Raw genomic sequence first — 17,576 nt, 5'->3', positions numbered from 1 at the left:
AGACCAAGGATTGAGTCCCATGTCAGGCTCCCTGCACGGAACCTGCTTCTCCCTCTCCTGTGTCTCTGCCTCTCTATGAATAAATAAATAAAATTTTTAAAAAATGTTAGTGTCATCCAAAAGCACCCTCAAAGTTGACAAATAACATTAACTATCACAGATATCATGGGACTTTGAATCACAACTTTTTAAAAATATATATATATTTTTTAAAGTAATCTCTACACCGAATGTGGAGCTTGAATTCACAACCCCAAGATCAAGAGTTGCATCCTCTACCCACTGAGCCAGGCAGGTGCCCCAATTACAACTCCTTTAGGGATGTCCCTGCCTTAAATCAAACATGGAAGTGCTCTCTGTCCTTGTTCTCAACCCCTTTCCAGCCCCCTGCCCCCTCTGGTGTCCTCAGCTCTGGTGCAGTCACTGTCACTGCTACCACCTCCCCAGCTCCCCCAGGAGCAGACAACTGAGCAACGACTTATGGAATCTCATCGCCCAGGGACTCAGGTGTTTATGTGCCTCATTAGATGACTTCTCAGAGGAAAGGCCAAACTTGGCAGGCCAAACTTGGCAGGTTTTTGAAGCACTTCATGATTAGCTTCCATATAAATCTCTGGCTGAAAAAATAAATAAAAATTAAAAAAATAAATCTCTGGCTGTCATATGGTGTCCATATACATTAACACATTCATTATAAGCTGATGCAAGTTAGAAAATTTCCATAATAATTTTTTCAAGGCAATGGTTGGTGAGGGCTGTGATGTGCTGGTTAAAATTTCTTGGTTACCTGAAGGTTATGTTAACCTTTATTTGTGCCTAGAATTAACTTCTTCCACTTTGGTGAGAATGTAAATGCAAATGTATCCTCTGCCCTAGACCAACCCAATCTCTGGGGTTGGGCCCAGAAATCTGTTTGTTTTGTTTGAGAGAGAGAGAGAGAATCTCAACCGGGCTCCATACTCAGTGCAGAGCCCGACTTAGGGCTTGATCTCACAACCCTGAGGTCATGACCTGAGCTGAAATCAAGAGTTGGGTGCTCAACCGAGTCACCCAGGTGCCCCCCGGAAATCTGTTTTTTGACAGGCTCTCCAGTTGATTTGGAGAGCACAGTGAAGAAAGAGAACCCCGAGGCTGGAGCACTTTCCCTTTTTTCCTTCCTGTCTGTGGTTCTTTACAGTCACCAAGTTCTTTTTAGTAGATACCAGTAGCCTCCAACAAGTTAGAGGCAGGTAGGAACACAGGCCTCCTCCCCTGGCACCTTCCTATCTGAGGTCTGTTCCACTAAGACCGTGTCTGAGCTAGCCACCCATGTACACACGAGTTAGCAGGTGGCACGACACATACCCCCACCTCCAGGCAGGGCATCGAGCTGCCCACTGCATCTTCCTAGGCCAGTGCCTTGGCTGTACGCTAAAACATCTGGGGCTGGGATCCCTGGGTGGCGCAGCGGTCTAGCGCCACCTTCAGTCCAGGGCCTGATCCTGGAGTCCCTGAATCGAGTCCCTGGATCCAGTCCCACTTGGGGCTCCCTGCATGGAGCCTGCTTCTCCCTCTGCCTGTGTCTCTGCCTCTCTTCTCTGTGTGTGTGTGTGTCTTTCATGAATGAATAAATAAAATCTTTTAAAACATAAAATAAATAAAATAAAATAAAAATTATCCTTAAGGGGGTGGCTGGCTGGCCTAATCAGTGGAGCAAAGAAAAAGTTACATTTAAGGTAATTAATGCACCCTTTACTGTAGTTTTATTTTTCCACCCTTTAGTGTAGTTCTGGATAATGTTTAAAGCCATCCAGGAGTATATGGTCTTTCAGTTTCTAATTATCCGTCTTTGGATATAGATTCTTGATTGGGGTACATCTCCAGGGTCAGCTCACCAACTCTGGGATACAGAATAAAGTTAGTTATGTGCACATCACACTACATAACACACTATATAATAAAGTCTCCTTTTAAAAGCTACTTCCTGGGATCCCTGGGTGGCTCAGCAGTTTAGCGCCTGCCTTTGGCATGGAGCCTGCTTCTCCCTCCTCCTGTGTCTCTGCCTCTCCCTCTCTTTCTATGTCTATCATAAATAAATAAATCTTTTAAAAAATAAAAATTAAAGCCACTTCCTAAAATCTTGAAAGAAAGAAAGAAAGAAAGAAAGAAAGAAAGAAAGAAAGAAAGAAAGAAAGACACCTGGATGGCTCAGCGGTTAAGCTCTGCCTTTGGCTCAGGGTCTGATCCTGGAGTTCAGGGATGGAGTCCCACATCGGGCTTTCTGAGGGGACCCTGCTTCTCCTTCTTCCTATGTCTCTGCCTCTCTCTCTCTCTCTCTCTCTCTTTCTCTGTGTGTGTCTCTTTCATGAATAAATAAATGAAATCTTTAAAAAATAATAAAAATAAAAGCCACTTCCTGGGGCACCTGGGTGGCTCACTCTGTTGAGTGGCTGCCTTCAACTCAGGCCATCCTAGGGATCAAGGGCCCTGAGATCGAGCGGAGCCTGCTTCTCCCTCTCCCTCTGCCTGCTGCTCTCCCTGCTTGTGTTCTCTCTCTCTCTCTGTCAAATAAGTAAATAAAATCTTTAAAAATAAATAAAACAAAATCCACTCCCTTGGGGAAGCTTTCCGCCCCACAGACCCAGATAAGTATCTCTCCACTGCTTCTGATCACCCTGAGCTTCCCCTATAATATCAACTAGAGGGCAGGAGAGTAGGTATCTGTTGTTATTTATTTTTAATATTTTATTTTTAAGTAATCTCTCCACCCAATGTGGAGCTCAAACTTACAACCCCAAGATCAAGAGTGGCATGCTCTACCAGGTGAGCGAGCCAGGCACCCCAGGAGAGTAGGTATGTGTTAACCTGCCTCTTGTTTGCACCAAATTCTAAATACCTTAAGGACAGAAACAATGTCTTTCTTTATTTTTTTTAAGATTTTATTTATTTATTCATGAGAGACACAGACAGAGAGAGGCAGAGACATAGGCAGAGGGAGCCCAATGTGGGACTCGATCCTGGGACCCCATGATCACAACCTGAGCCAAAGGCAGATGCTCTACCACTGAGCCACCCAGGCGTTCCTGTCTTTCTCATTATTGTATCCTCAGCACCTAGTATAGTTCCTGGCACAAAATAATTTTTCAAATATATATTGAATTGAAATATCTGGCCACGGGCAGCCCCGGTAGTGCAGCGGTTTAGCGCCGCCCGGGGTGTGATCCTGAGGACCTGGGATGGAGTCCCATGTCGGGCTCCCTGCATGGAGCCTGTTTCTCCCTCTGCCTGTGTCTCTGCCTCTCTCTTTCTCTGTGTCTCTATGAATAAAGAAATAAAGTCTTTAAAAAAAAAAAAGGAAAGAATTATTAAAAAAAAAAAAAAAAAAGAAAAGAAAAGAAATATCTGGCCAGGCACTGTGCCAAATACAATTTTTTATTGTTGATTTTTTTTAGTAATCTCTACACCCAGTGTGGGGCTCGAACTCACAATCCTGAGATCAAGTCACATGCTCTTCCGACTGAGCCAGCCAAGTCACATGCTCTTCCGACTGTACCCCAAATACAATTAAAAAGAAAATCTCTGCAATTTACTTTGATATGCACTTTTTAAAAGATGGGTTCATGGATAAAGAGGGGGTGTTACAAGTCTTGTGAAATGTTAACGACACAAGCTAGAGGCACCTGGGTGGCTCAGTTAAGCATCAGCCTTCTCCCTCTGCCTCTCCCCCTGCTTATACACCCCCACCCCAACCCCTGGTCAAATAAATTCTTTAAAAAAAAAAATGACACAATCTTGGGGGATATTCTCTATTAAATTCTCAATTTTGCTATATGTTTGAAATTTTGCATAATGAAATATTGGGGGATAGATGACTTGATGAATCACAATACCTCAGGATAGGTATTATTGTTCTCCTTGTTTACAGAAGGGGAAAGTAAGAACCAGGCCAGACAGACCAGCTCTGACTCATGAATTAAACTGAAAATGTCTTGTTTTCAGGAGTGGGGCGGCCACAACACACTTGTTTCCAGCCATTGCAGAAGGGTGGGAGAGGGGCTCCCTGTCTCCTTAGGGAGTTAGAGGACCACCCCACCCCACCTGAGCCCCATCCCCCTTAGAGTCCTGACTGCTCCGAAGGCGATTTCTGTATCTGAAAGTCCCACAGCCGTAAGCACAGGCTTCATGAAGCCATTATTTGTGATCCTTTGACAAGGCAAAGCTCCATCAATACAGTATGGCTTAAGGATCTGAGCGAGAGATCAAGGGCTCCTTGGAAACACCACTGCGACCTCTCTCACAGCCTTGGAGGTATATGTCCTGAGCTGAAATGGAATTCCTCCCTCTTTAAAACCCTCCCTGGCGGGGGGGGGGGGGGGGGGGGGTCCCTGGGTGGTCCCTGGGTGACTCAGCGGTTTCCTGGAGACCCAGGATCGAGTCCCACGTCGGGCTCCCTGCATGGAGCCTGCTTCTCCCTCTGCCTGTGTCTCTGCTTCTCTGTGTGTGTCTCTCATGAATAAATAAATAATCTTTTAAAAAAAGAAGAAAGAAATAGAGAAAAAGAAAGAAAGGAAATAAAAAACAGAAAGAAAGAAAAGAGAAAGAAATGAAAACCCAGGCCACTTGCACCCAAACTTGCTCCCTTCCACCTGGCCTCAGCCTGCGCATTCAGAGGTGGCCGCGCGGGGGCGCACGAGAGACGCTGCGAGCCCAGGGTGTCTACAACCCCAGACCGCGCCAACAGGAAAAAGGAAAAAAAAAAAAAACAAACTGTTCCGTTTAGCCGAGTCTTCATTGGGAACCAGGTGGAGAGGTGGGGGTGGCAGGGAGTCCAGGCTAGGATGAAAGCTTGCATGTCCTCCAACGCGAGCAAAGCCTCAGGATGTGGGTGCCCCCACCTGGCCAGCTTGTTAACAGTACAAAAAGGTAAACCTCATCCTCGTGGCTGTTGATTTGGTCCTGATTATGACCAGGCCTTGAAATCTCTCTGCTTTTTCATTACCCAGATTGGATGTTTGGGTTTCAGGGCTTGAGCAGGGATTTCAGTCCTTACCCCCTTCTAGGACTTGCACTCCGGAGGAATCTACTTGCTGGGATTTATTATTTTATTGTGTATTTTCAATCAAATTGCTATTGTAAGATTCACTTAGTGCTAGAAGAGGGGCACCTGGGTGGCTCAGTGGGTTGGGCATCTGCCTTTGGCTCAGGTCATGATCTCAGGGTCCTGGGATCAAGCCTCACATCAGGCTCCCCGCAGTTGAGCCCGCTTCTCCCTCTGCCTATGTCTCTGCCTCTCTCTGTGTCATGAATAAATACGTAATTTTTAAAAAGAGATTAGTATAAAAGCTGACCATGTTTTAGGCTCAGGAGATACCAAACTGAATAAGACCATTTTCTGTCCTCGACTTGCTTACTGGGGGCACATAAAGAAGCAGTAGCTAAAATAGAGCAAGATGATGCTCTGAGAGAGGGAGACCGCGGAGTTATGGGAGCTGCCTGCAGGGGCTGCAGGAGCCCTGCTAGTCAGCCAGGTAGCCAGGTCAAGGAGTGATGGGAACAGCATTTTCAAGGTGACAATGGAGAATGGTGCATTCAGCAAACAATCAAGGGTAAAGAGTGACTGGAACGTGTGGGAAGAGAAGTGGAAAAATATTAAGTGGGCAGACCAACCAGATCCAAGTCAGGAAGGACCCCCTCGGCCACTGGACAGAATCTAGAACTCATCCTTTCAGCATTCCAGAGTCTGTGAGATCCTTTCATCTGTGGAGTTTTGTAATCCTACGTGCCCTTGAAAGAAATCACTCTCATAATGGAGTTAAGAACAAGATTTCTGGGCCTTGAAAATCCCAGATCACTGCACCAAGGTTCCAATTATCCCTGCACTCCCTTTTGAACTTGGTTTGCAAATAACATAGAGGTAGAGGGGGTGATAAATGTACTAATTGTGAATGAGGAAGGCTGACTGGGAGTTCAGCAGGGAAAAAGACTAAGAAATCTAACATGCCCCCCAGAAAAGGGACACATGGGTGAACAACCAGAGAACAGTTTATTATATTCCAGAGTCATAGCACAAGAGCCTCCAAGAGGAAGAAAAGAGCAGTGGGTGAGGGCCAAGGAGCCTTGGATGAGAGTTCGTCCCTCCCCTTTCTCCAAACAACAGGTCATACTGCTTATTATTTGGGGGTGATTATGATTGCTTTTAGAGATGGAAGAGAGGATGAATTGGTAGGGGAATGTGAATTAGGCTGAAAAAGGAATGTTATTTACACTAGTTGAACCAGTTGAACTCCAATGAAAGCTCACTTCTGGGAGCTGGATTTTTGAGAGCTCTGTGACCCCCTCCAAAATCTGTTCACCCCCAGCCTTCTCCACCTCAGTAGACAACTTCACATCCACCTAGCGGGCCAAGTCAAAACCTTAGAAGTCCCCCCCAACATCCAAGCCACCCAGAAGAATTGTGGGCTGTGCCCCAATGTATGCCTGCAGGCTGTCCACTTTACTCCGTGTACAGAGCCACCAGCCTGGTCCAGGCCACCACCATTCTGTTCTTGGACTGACTTCTAACTCTCTCCCAGTTCCCCCTCACCCTCTCAATTCATACTCCATAGAATAAAATGATCCTGAAATACTTGTAGGACCTTGTAACTTCCTCTCCACCCCTGCATCAAATCCTTCGTTGACCTTGGAATAAGTCCTTTCTCTTAAATGTGGCCCAGAATGATCTGTTCTTACCAACATCTCCCCTCTATCACAAGCTCTCTTTCAGTCCCTCTTGCCCCAAGCTCCTGCCCCCAGGACATGTACTCAAACTTTTCCTCCCATTTTTGTGTCTGGCTAACTCATACTTCAGCTCCAGACTTGAATGTCACTTCCTCAGAGAGGCCATACATGCTGCCACCATCATCTAATACCCCTTCCTTGGCCTATTACTTTTTTTTTTTTTTTAAGATTTTATTTATTTAGTCATGAGAGACATAGAGAGAGAGAGGCAGAGACAGGCAGAGGGAGAAGCAGCCTTCATGCAGGGAGCCTGATGCGGCACTTGATCTCAGGACCCTGGGATCACGACTTGAGCCAAAGGCAGATGCTCAACTACTGAGCCTCCCAGGTGTCCCCTGTTACTATTATTTTTATATTAGTACTTGGTTCTTTGCCTTCATTACACCCACATACACACACACACACATTATATAAAATATGATTATGTATCCATTTGTGGTTTTATTTATTTACTGTATGGCTCTCCCACTAGTTTGCAAACTTAATGAAGGCGTGGACTGTGGCTGTCTTTTTCACTACTGTATATTCAGCTCTTTGCACACTGCTTGCAGTTTAATAGATGTTCAGTTAACACTAGTTGAAAGTTTTCATTTTTAAAAATCCTTTTTGATCCTCCAAAGTTATAATCCTTCCCTGCTTGGTATTACAGAGAGACATTATTATCTAATGGTTATGTGCATGGACTCTGGAGCAGAAACACCTAGGTTCAAATCCTGGCTCTTAAGACTTTGGGCAAGTTACCCTGTGCCTTAGAATTCTCATCTGTAAATTGGAAATGATGGTGATAAGAGTAATACCCACTTCATTGGATAACATAACATAGGAAACTTAGATGAATTCTGTGTTATTAGTAAATCTATACCTTGAGCATTGTTTCATTAGTGCATCCATCACTTATTTTTTGTAATTATTTTCATACCTATGTTACTCTCTAGGTCATGAATTAGATCACCACTTACTTCTTACCCACCGGGCCTAATTAGTGCCCGACCAAGCTGGCACTCAATAAAATAGGACTGAACTTGGTATATTACATAATAGTTCATCATAAAAAAGGCTATATATATTTTTCCTCACCATGCTCTCCTATAATTCCAACCTCTTCATTAAGATTAAGCTAATAATGAAAAACAAGTCATTAAAATGCAAAAAAAAAAAATTTAGCTTGGGGGTAAAGGAGAAAGAGAAACAAAAGATAGAAGAAAATATACCTAGAGAGGAAATACGAGTTGAAAAATTCCATTAGACATTAGAGAGAAGGATAGTCTCTATGATTCTAATTGGAGACGGTAGAGGAATTGATTCCCTTCATCTATGCAGTTCCATGTTATGGAAATTCTGGCCAATGTACTGAAACAAGAAACAATGAACTGGCAATGAATAGAACAATGATTCTATTACCAGAATCATTCCCATTATACCCCAAGGAAAGAATCAAGGTTGTACTCAAAGATTAATGTAAATGGATGGTCACACCAATACTACACTATTATTTACAATAGTGAAAACAGCCTAAGGGCCCACCAGTAACCATGTGGGAATGGTTAAATACCACATGGCTTGGAGCCACCCAAAGGAAAATGATGCATATTTTCAAAGAAAATTTTGCACTGCAGACACAAAACTGAAAAAAATTTAAAAAGATGATAAACTAGCGCTTTTGTCGGGATTATATATGATTTTAATTTTCATCTTTAATATTTCTGTACTTCCCAAACTTTTACATTTTAATGAACCAGTGGGGGGTTTTAAAAATTCAAAATGTTTCATTTTTAGGGACACCTGAGGGGCTGGGTGATTAAGCATCTGTCTGCCTTCGACTCAGGGCCTGATCCTGGAGTCCTGGGATCGAGTCCCACATCGGGCTCCCCACAGGGAACCTGCTTCTCCCTCTGCCTGTGTCCCTGCCTCACTCTGTGTGTCTCTCATGAATAAATGAATAAAATCTTTAAAAACCATATTTCATTTTTAAGTAATCTCTACACCCAACTCCCAACCCCTAGATCAAGAGTCTCATGCATGCTCCACTGAGTCGGCCAGACGCCCCAAAATCTTCCTTTATAAATAGAAAACAATTTTTTAAAACCATTATTTGTTTTACATTTGGGCCTTCATCCTATCATCGTTACTGTGTCTGAGTGGTCGGTGAGCAGTTTACATCAGAATCCCGGTGCAGGCAGCTGCACCCTCAGGAATCAGAATCTGCATTAACCTAACTCAAGTGAGTCTTCTCCGAACACCCATTGAAGTTCCCAGAGCCTCAGATTTAGCAACAAGGAAAGAAAGGAAAAACCTGCATTTGATAAGAAAGAACAATGGATCTTAAGAAAGCTACTCACACTCATGACCAGGAGATGGCGCAGGTCTTCCATCTACCTGATTCATGTGCCTGCAGAAGAAAATCTTGTTCAGAAGAAATGTTTTGCTCTTATTACATAAATCCAGAGGAGCATCCCCGCCCCGAAATTGTGATGAGAAACAGGAAACCAGAATCTTTAATAACAGATAGGATTAAATATCCTGTCTCCATAGAAACCATTCTTCTCCAGAGAAAGATTAGTAGATTAGGATATATCCTCTGGGCTAGAATAGTTACTACATCCCAAAGGAGAGCTGTAACCAATCCCTCGGGTTTTTTGGCTGCAAATTCAAGGCTAGCTGTTAGAAGAGGGTGGTCTCTGTGAAATTTAGGAAGAAGTGCAGTGAAAAGGAAAGGGAGAGGGTCTCTATTCCCAGGGCAGGTATTCTAATACTTGAAGTCCTAACATCAGTGGGAGCAGGAGCCAGAGCCCCCCCAACCTTGGCACCTCCACTGAGGAAGAGGTAAGCAATCATGGGAGTGCAGCAAGATGTGCAAAAAGCTTCACCCTTCAAGACACAGTCCCCTTGACAGCTTCTGACAATCCTTTCCCAGTCCTCCCCTGCAAGTTTGGCTGACAGCCTTCTCTACTATTCATAGAAGCCACTGCTTAGCATTATCTTTTCAATTAACATGCTATGTTAATCTGTTTGCGAGATCTGTCTTTCCCAGGAGATGCTAGGTCATGAGCTATTAGCAGTAAGATATCAGCTACTACTTTCCGACATATCAGCAAGACATGGGGGAGGGGAGCACAGATATCATTTACAATAGCAATGAAAATAATTATTACCCAGAAATAATGTTAAACCCCCCCAAAAAAAGAGTAACACCTTTTCAAAGGGAAAGAAAAACCTGCCAAGCATTGAAATAAATGATAATATTAATAATATTAATAACAAACATTTGAGGCTTACCATGCCTGTTCTAGGCACAGTTCTAAAAACTTTTGCATGTTTTGCTGCATTCAAGCCACAATCTATGAGGTAGGTACTATAGTGTTTCTAATTTTACAGGAAACAGAGCTAGAAAGCTTGAGTTATGTATATATTTCTTCCCCAGTTATTTTTTGACTCAAATCTTACCAAAATCCCAAAAGAGGGAAAGGTCACTGGTGTAAGGGGTTCGTATTTTATGTAAGTACATGTATGCATAGAAAAATCTGAAAGAATGTGCATCAACTTGTTGGAGGTATCTTTGCTTCTCTATACTTTCTTGTATTTTACTTTTTAAGTAGGCTCTATGCCCAAGATGGGGCTCAAACTCATGACCCTGAGATCAAGAGTTGCATGCTCTGTGGACTGAGCCAGCCAAGGCATTCCCGTACTTTCCTATATTTAACAAACTTTTGCAATGTGCATGTATTACTGACTTCTAAGCTCTGTGAAAGTACGTTAGCTGAATTATCTCAAATTCTCCCAACACTATGAAGTAGGTACTATGTTGCCTACTTTGAAAAAAATTTTAAAAGGCCCCACAGAGACGGTACCTAACTTACTCAAAGTCACATAGCTGGTAAAGTAGTGATCTCAACCAACAGCCTGAATCTGGAGCCAGCTTTATGGGTGGACATCGGTGCATTCCAAGTAAACCGTAGCTGTGCAAAGTGATGAATGCCTGAATAAGGGAAGACAAATAGGTTGATTGACCTAGAACGGAGGGCAGAATTTGGGTGAGGAAGGGCATTCCGAGCAGAATAAGTGGAAGGGCAGTGTCTCAGCTGGAACTCCAGGTTGGCTTTCTTCAGTATTCTCTCTTTTTTTTTTTTTTTTAAGATTTTATTTATTTGACAGAGAGAACACGCATGCACACATGTACACACGTGCACACACAAACAGAGAGAGCGATAGAGGGAGAAGCAGTCTCCCCACAAAGCAGAGAGCCTGATGCGGGGCTTGATCCAAGGATCCTGGTCTCACGACCTGAGCCAAAGGCAGATGTTCGACCAACTGGGCCACCCAGGTGCCCCTTCTGCAGCATTCCTTTCAGGCTTAGGGTTGCCCTGGCCTGTGAGCGGGGTGTCAATTTGGTAATCCAACTGGAACCAGGCAAAATCTTCTATCCTGACTGGGCCAGTCAAGTCTGAAGAGCTGGGCAGACTCAAAGATGTACTGATGGTCATCACTGTGAGCCCGCTTGCTCAGCCTGTTTGCCCAAACCTCCTGGGTAGTCTGTCTTAAAGCTACTCGGGCACCACAAAGTGTAGGTCAGGGGCCAAAGCCTTTTCCCTCACCTTCCTGCACTGTCATGTGGGCGCATGGGCAGAGGACTTGGCCCTGAGACTGTCCAAAGCCACAGGGAGAGTGGTGGAACATTCATGTCGCCACGCCAGAAAAAGTGATTTGTACATATCCTGAGGTTTTCTTACCCTCCCAGCTGGGCTTCATACTAATCTGGTGTGCGCTTTTATTTCTGAATCTTAACTAAACTTCTTAGCCTTAATCTATTGGCCTCAAAAACTCTGGGCAGTTGCATTACCTGTCTACCTCTTTATAACCATAGCAATTGGATGTGTCCTTTTTTGGGGGAGTTAACAAGTACCTCTCCACTCAACTCCATTCATACAATTATAAAAGAAATACCAGGAAAATAAAAAAAAAGAAGTACCAGGAAAAAGCCATACAGCATTAGAAAATATTCCAACCAGTGGAGTGCACCAAATGTTCTTTCTTACAGCCAAGGAAGTTAACAACAGAAATGGAATGTTGGGGCACCTGGGTGGCTCAGTCAGTTAAGTGTCTGCCTTCAGGTCATGATCTCAGGGTCCTGGGATGGAGCCCCTTTTAGGCTGCTGCTCAGCAGGGAGTCTGCTAGTCCCTCTCTCCCTGCCTCTCTCCATTCCCCTCCCCCTGTTCCTGTTCTCTCTCTCTTGCTCTGTCTCTCTCAAATAAAATCTTTAAAAAAAAAAAAGAAAAAAAAATCTTTAAAAAAAGAACAAATGCAGACATAGTAACACTAAGCATTTATTATAAGTTTTTGATACTATAATTTTGACCATTATTATTATGACTGTTGCTTATTGAAATGTATTAAGATGTAAAACAAAATGTAAATTGAACTTCTCTTAGATTAAGTTCCATTAATATCATAAGTGTTCTCGAGTATTAATTATTAATAGACAGAATAAGTAAGGTACTATATTACCATAAAAAGCCCGAACTGTTCAGGCCCACATGTCCTCTGGAAGGTCTCTGCATGCTCCAGAAGTCACAGGCTCCAGCTGGCAACCTTGGGCAATAGGGCAACCAAAGCCAACTCCACTTCTTAAAATAAATAGGCGTTAATGGGCCCATTAAACCCAGTTTTGGGGCCCCTGGGTGGCTCAGTGGTTAATTGTCTGCCTTTGGCTTAAGTCATGATCCTGGGTATGGAGTCCCACATTGGGCTCCCTAAGGGGAGCCTGCTTCTCCCTCTGCCTACATCTCTGCCTCTCTCTTTCTGTGTGTCTCTCATGAATAAATAAATAAAATCTTTAAAGTAAAATAAACCCAGGGCCCAAGGCTCAAACATTTTCACCCAAAAAACAGCTGCGCACAAGACTGGGAGGTCTTACTCTCTTAAACACCTAATCACAGTACCCTTATTACACTTAATGAAATGGAAGCTAATCTCTTAAAATCATCAAATATCCACTCCCATGTTCAAATTTTCCTTTTTTTCTCCTGTCTTGGATATTCTTCTGTGTTTGAGTCAGGATCTAAACAGGCTACACACACACACACATACACACACACACACACACACACACACACACACTGCCTTCAGGTAATAACAATTCATCTCCTAGGGCTAAGGGCAGGCCTCCCGAAACGTGCCCCTTTGACATATTGATTATTTTGAATAAAAGTTACTTTAGAAATAGCTGGTGCAAGGATACTCAGACCCTCCTCTGTCCTCCTGAAAGTATGAAACCAGTCTCCCATGTGAAAGGTACTCTCCCTGTACTAAGAAGTAAAATGACATCCTTACCACCAGAGACAGGAACTTTAAAGCTAAGAGAGCTTAGCAACAAACCTGGTTAGTTAGTTTTGTTTTACTTTTTTTTTATTTTTTAAAGATTTTATTTATTTATTCATGAGAGACACAGAGAGAGAGAAGGGCAGAGGGAGAAGCAGGCTCCATGCAGGGAGCCCCATGTGGGACTCGATCCCGGGTCTCCAGGATCAGGCCCTGGGATGAACTCAGGCGCTAAACCATTGAGCCACCCAGGGATCCCAGAACTTAAATTAAAAAAAAAATCCTTACTCTCAAACATCCTTTTTCTCTATCCTATCAAGTCCTCACAAGTGTATTATCCCTATGTCTAAAAAGCATACAAACTGCCCGTGTGGATCATTCCTTTAGGTCTCATCTCATTATTGGGCGTCCCTGCGCACAGAGTGAAACTGGAGCTTTCTCCTGTTAATCTTTCTCCTGGAAACTGAATTCTTAGCCTAGCTGGAAGATCTTGAAGGACAGAGGAAGAATTGTTCTTTTCTAGAATACGTTATTTAGGACTGACAGACTTATTTATTTATTTATTTGCTTCCCCCCCCCACCCCGCCCCGAACAAATAAAATTCTACCAAAAAAAGATATATATATATGTGTGTGTGTGTGTGTGTATAGAGAGACTAAATTATTACTTTTTTAATTTACTCTAATTTTTTTCACTTTTTAAAATTTTTTAAAAATTTTAAAAATGTAAATTCAATTAATTGACAAATAGTATATTATTCAAAGGTAGAGTTTAGTGACTGTTGATGATGTCTTTTTAACAATTTTTTTTTCTTTTTAACAATTTAAACACTGAGATTTAATCTTTGCCCCACGCCCCTTTTTTTTTTCTCCTGGTGTATTTTTTAAAGAAACGAGGTCCTTTGTCCTGTTTGGTTTCCATCCCTCAGAATAGCGCTGCCCACATCCTTACCATGTCACTTAACATGCTGCTCCAGCTCATGGATTTGCCTTCAACCACAACTCACGTTCAAGTTGTTTGGGAGGTTTTTTCTGCCACTTGGTTGTCTTATTTGGTTTTAACGTTTTTTTTTTTTTTAAGATTTTATTTATTTATTCATGAGAGACATAGAGAGAGGCAGAGACATAGGCAAAGGGAGGAGCAGGCTCCATGCAGGGAGCCCGATGTGAGACTCGATCCCAGATCCCAGGATCACGCCCTGGACTGAAGGTGGAGCTAAACCGCTGGGCCACCAGGGCTGCCCTCAGAACCCTTCCCCAGGGAGTCACACACCCTGTATTATCACCCTCTTGATTTGGTTCTCAGTTATCAGAACCTGAACATATCCATTCAACTCAATTTTGTGTGTTTTGGAATGTCTCTCTTCCACTTTCCCACTAGAATATAGACTATAACTCTGCTAGGGCAAGAATCTGATCTTCTTGTTCACAGATTTTTCTCCTGTACCCAGCCTTTCAACTAGTAGGTACCAGGCCCTTCTGTAGAAGGAGGGAAGGAGTGAGTGAGCAGACTTGCCACCCCAGACTCTGGTCGCATTCTGTGTCTTGCTAGATGTTGGCTATCTCCGGAATTAGGAAGCGTGGGCCAAGCAACTCAGGCAGGGGTTCTGGGTGTTTGGGCTCCCCAGGCGTGATTTGCAGGGCTCAGATGGAGGTTGACTTGGTCAAAGTTATACAGCTAAGAAGCCATGCACCCATATCCAGTAGTGCCCAATGTGTGTGGAATACATGAAGAGCACGTTAACCTCAAAATAAAGAGCCACAGTGAAAGGCAAAGAAATGTTTATTTGGGATCAAAGAAGTGCAATTTGGGGAGCTCAGATTCAGGTAAATGTGCAAAGAGTGTCCTGCTTTGGGGTGAAAGCAAGGGAGAAGGCAATGACCTGAGTTGAAGAAAATAAAAAAAAAAAAGGAGGGGGGCAGCCTGGGTGGCTCAGAAGTTTAGCACCGTCTTCAGCCCAGGGTGTGATCCTGGAGACCTGGAATCAAGTCCCATGTCCGGCTCCCTGCGTGGAGCCTGCTTCTCCCTCTGCCTGTGTCTCTGCCTCTCTCTCTCTCTCTCCTCTGTGTCTCTCATGAATAAATAATAAAATCTTTTTTTTATGTTTTTTATGGGTATTTTAACAGCTAAGCTACTCTGCAGTATACATGGATTGACTACTGATTCTATCTTCAGAGAGTCCACAACCATCAGACTTGTGATCAGGATGTCCGTCCTGCTAACTTCTCAGTTGCTAACTAGACTGTCCAGAGTTTGGCCCCATTACACCAAAGGGGAGTGAGCAGTTTCTCTACTGGGGACTTTCTCTCCAAATTTTTAAATGGCTGCAATCATGTTTTCACATAGTCTTTTTAAAAAATTCCTCTGCCTCTCCGACATTTATTAATAAAATCACTCAAATGGAACACATTAAAATCAGGGACCCTGGGTGGCTCAGAGGTTGAGCATCTTGATGCTCCTCCCTCTGCCTGTCTCTGCCTCTGTGTGTGTGTGTCTCATGAATAAATAAATAAAATCTTAAAAAAAAAAAAAAAAAAAAAGGAAAGGGTTCTGGAAGGCCTCTTGGAGGAGTTAACATGTGACCTGAGACCTGAACATGAAAAGAAGTAGGAGGGCCCTCCACTCAGTGCAAAAATCCGGCACCATGGTCATGATCTTGGGTTACTGGGACATTGGCAGGCTGGCGCACCGGCCCACCTGCTCCTGGAGTACACGGACTCGCACCACGAGGAGAAGAAGTACACGATGGGGGACGCTCCCGGCTATGACAGAAGCCAGTGGCTGAATGAAAAATTCAAGCTGGGCCTGGACTTCCCCAATCTGCCCTACTTAATTGATGGGGCTCACAAGATCACCCAGAGCAACGCCATCCTTCGCTACATTGTTGGCAAACACAACCTATGTGGGGAGACGGAAGAGGAGAAGATTCGTGTGGACGTTTTGGAGAATGAGGTTATGGACACCCCATATACTTTGCCAGGATCTGCTACAGCCCTGATTTTGAGAAACTGAAGCCTGAGTACGTGAAGGCAAACCCTGACAAGATGAAGCTCTACTCACAGCTTCTGGGGAAGAGGCCTTGGTTTGCAGGGGAGAAACTCACCCATGCGGATTTCCCGGTTTCCGACATCCTTGACCTGCACCGCATAGTTGAGCCCACTTCCCTGGACGCGCTCCCGAACCTGAAGGAGTCATGGCTCGCTTTGAGGGCTTGAAGAGCATTTCTGCCTACATGAAGTCCAGCCGCTTGGTCCCAGGCCCTCTGTTTCTAAAGATTGCCATGTGGGGCAACAAGTAGGGGGGGCATGGGAGGAGATGCCAGCAAGGAGCTGGAGCTGTGCTTGCTCTGTGTACCAGAACAGGTGTCCTGCTTTTTTGTCCTTTGTTACATTTTTTGTCCCCATGAAATACCTATTGACCCCCTTTTCTCCTTCCCAACCCTATTTTCTTTCTTTTTTTTTTTTTTTAATTTATTTTTATTTATTTATTTTTTTTATGATAGTCACACAGAGAGAGAGAGAGAGGCAGAGACATAGGCAGAGGGAGAAGCAGGCTCCATGCACCGGGAGCCCGACGTGGGATTCGATCCCGGGTCTCCAGGATCACGCCCTGGGCCAAAGGCAGGCGCTAAACCACTGCGCCACCCAGGGATCCCCCAACCCTATTTTCATCAAGGCCCTTGACGTCAGCTCTCCACTTCAGCAATTTTCCTCCTTCCCCAGTGTTACCCCTCCTGCAGAGCCTGGCCCTGAGCTCCCCAGCACTGCCCTGAAGCCTGGTGTGACCTGGTGTGCCCGTGTTGCTCCCCCGTGGTGGTCCCTGCCCAGCCCTGCCTAATCCCCAGTAAAGCCTTGAGCACTATGAAAAAAAGAAAAGAAAAGAAGAGAAAAGAAGAGAAAAGAAAAGAAAAGAAAAGAAAAGAAAAGAAAAGAAAAGAAAAGAAAAGAAGTAGGAGGTGGGGGCAGCCCGGGTGCCTCAGCGGTTTAGCGCCGCCTTCAGCCCAGGGCGTGATCCTGGAGACCCGGAATCGAGTCCCAAGTCGGGCTCCCCGCATGGAGCCTGCTTCTCCCTCTGCCTCTCTCTCGCTGTGTCTCTCATGAATAAATAAATAAAATCTAAAAAGAAAAAAAAGAAGTAGGAGGTGAAAGAACTGGAAATACAACTCGCAAAGGAAACAGCTAGTGCAAAGGCCCTGAGGCAAGACTTTCGGTGTTTTCCGGAGAGGAAAAAGGAGACTGTATACCTGTAATGAGGAGTAGAACTAAGACAACGTGAAAGAGGGAGCCAAGATGGGATGTGGGGTTAGGATTTTACTGTACCTGAAATAGGAAGGCCCTGAGGCACTCAAAAAGGAATGATGTGGACAAGGGCAGCAGAGGGGCCACGCAGAGGGAGAGAGCGGACAGATTCAAGGGTTTGGATCTGACTGTGGGGATTGAAGAAGAGAGAGGACTCGAGACTGAACGCTGGGCTTACCGCCAGCATAAACTAGGCAATTAGTGTT

The 17,576-nt window shown here is 44.2% G+C and overlaps 2 pseudogenes; both read left to right on the top strand.

Annotated features, from left to right (window-relative positions):
* The first annotated feature begins 4,817 nt into the window (after nt 1-4,817).
* Nucleotides 4,818-11,850, top strand: LOC112926044 (phosphatidylinositol N-acetylglucosaminyltransferase subunit P pseudogene; annotated as a pseudogene).
* Nucleotides 11,851-15,712: 3,862 nt separating this feature from the next.
* Nucleotides 15,713-16,418, top strand: LOC112926018 (glutathione S-transferase Mu 1 pseudogene; annotated as a pseudogene).
* Nucleotides 16,419-17,576: the final 1,158 nt, after the last annotated feature.

Source organism: Vulpes vulpes, chromosome 12 (genome assembly GCF_048418805.1).
Source record: "Vulpes vulpes isolate BD-2025 chromosome 12, VulVul3, whole genome shotgun sequence".
Lineage (NCBI taxonomy): Eukaryota > Metazoa > Chordata > Mammalia > Carnivora > Canidae > Vulpes > Vulpes vulpes.
The sequence above is the reverse complement of the archived record's forward strand: the minus strand, read 5'-3'. Positions and strand labels throughout refer to the sequence as shown.